This window comes from Octopus bimaculoides, chromosome 24 (assembly GCF_001194135.2).
Source record: "Octopus bimaculoides isolate UCB-OBI-ISO-001 chromosome 24, ASM119413v2, whole genome shotgun sequence".
In the NCBI taxonomy this organism is placed as follows: domain Eukaryota; kingdom Metazoa; phylum Mollusca; class Cephalopoda; order Octopoda; family Octopodidae; genus Octopus; species Octopus bimaculoides.
This window is the reverse complement of record NC_069004.1, coordinates 20,985,506-20,987,375: the sequence shown is the minus strand read 5'-3', so window position 1 is coordinate 20,987,375 and position 1,870 is coordinate 20,985,506. Positions and strand designations below refer to the sequence as shown.

Sequence of the window (1,870 nt, the reverse complement as noted above, 5' to 3'; positions counted from 1 at the left end):
CGCTGTCAGCACTTCAAGAAACATACCTTCCTTTATTACAGCTAGCTCCATCATTCCCACTAGGTTAGGCTCCAAGCAGTATTTTTATTATAGTTATTATATATTTTTTTTTTTTTAACCAATATCCTATGAATAATTTCCACTTCTTCTTCCACCACAACTTGCCTTTTCCCCTTCTATAGTTGATTAATTTTTTCCTTCCCAGTAATTACAGCTAAGGCTACCTTGCATCACCAACTGCTTAGCCATAGATCTGACCTTCTCCTTATGAGCATGTGTTTTGTTATTATTATTATTATTTCTCAGCTAACACCCTATACTTCGGTTTTACACTGATTAACGCAAACATAAGGATATTAATATATAACAGGGTAATGATATTTCTTTATCATGTTTATGCTCTTCGCTTTAAATCAGTGTGTTATTAATAGTATTATTTTTTATAGCCTTAAACAAAAAACACGTGTGTTTTGGGGTACATATATGCATACGTATGTTTGTGAGTGCATGTGAGGGTGGGCGTGTGTGGGTGTGTGAGTGGGTACATGTGTGTGTGTATGTGTGAGTATGTTTATGGGTGTATACTTGTGCATACATACAAGTGTGTACAAATATATACAAATGTGTGTATATGCATGCGTGCATATGTAGGTATGTGCGGGTGTGGATACTTGTATGTTTGTACATATACAGGAATGTAGGTATAGATACAGGCACGTATGTATAGGTGAGCGTGTATGTACATATGTGCATGTGGAGGTTTCTGTATGGGTGTGTATGTGTATGTGTGTGGGTATGTACACATGGGGGTGCGCATATGTATGTGTGTATGTGCGTACACGCACGTGTTTGTACATAGGTGTCTGCATGCTAGCAGACACATATGTAAACATTCACTTTAATTATCTCCCCTCACCCACCCGAATAACTCCTTGACCACAACCTTTAGCATCACATCAATAACACCCTCCCTTTATATTTCTATGTAAACTAGCGTTCTTATGCCTACAGCCCATGGAATAATATCGGTGACCCCGTCATAACTCTATGTAAACAAACCTTCTAACAGTCACTGACCATGTAACATCTCAGCTCGTAAGTTACCCCATCATTTCGTTTTTGTCTTGCTAATACATGTTTTATTATTAATATACATAAAATAATATATAATATGTAAAACATATCCCTTCAGAAGAACAAGGTGTGTTGAGGAGAGTTGCATTGTGTGCAAATATAGTCCTGGTGCCAACTGCAAAGCCAGAAATGTGGTCTACAAAATAAGCTGTATGGATGGTGAGTGTAAAAACAGAAACACGACATACATAGGTGAAACGGCAAGAAGTTTGGCTGAGCGTGTAAACGAACATTGGAGGGACTATAATAATCAAAAACAAACCTCGGTGCTCTACCAGCATGCCAAAGAACAACATGGTGGTGTACTGGACAGAATTAGCATAGAAATCCTGTCTAGACCCCCCAGGTGACGCATTGTTGCAACAAATACAGGAGTCGGTCCTCATAACTGAAACGCAACCAATTTTGAACACCAAATACACGTAGATGAGGGCCTTACAATTGCCCATGGTTGCATGTGTTGTTCACACATATGATGCGGAATATGAACGTAAATAAATAAATTTAAATTTAAAAAAAAAAATATATAAAAATAAAAAAAAAAGTCTCTATCTGATCGGATATAAATGAAATTGTTACAAACACACATATGGACGCACATACTTACATATAAGCACGAACACATAAGTGCGAGCACACATATGAGCGTGCACACATACGAGCTTGCACACACTCACATGCTCATACCGAACAGTTTCGAAACAACGCCAGATCATACATTCAAAATAAATGGAAG

The 1,870-nt window shown here is 37.6% G+C and overlaps 1 protein-coding gene across 2 annotated transcripts in view; it reads left to right on the top strand.

The window, feature by feature from the left end:
- Window positions 1-1,870, top strand: part of LOC106879737 (ras-related protein Rab-5A-like) — a 147,113-nt gene that overhangs the window by 90,312 nt on the left and 54,931 nt on the right. The window lies entirely within an intron of this gene.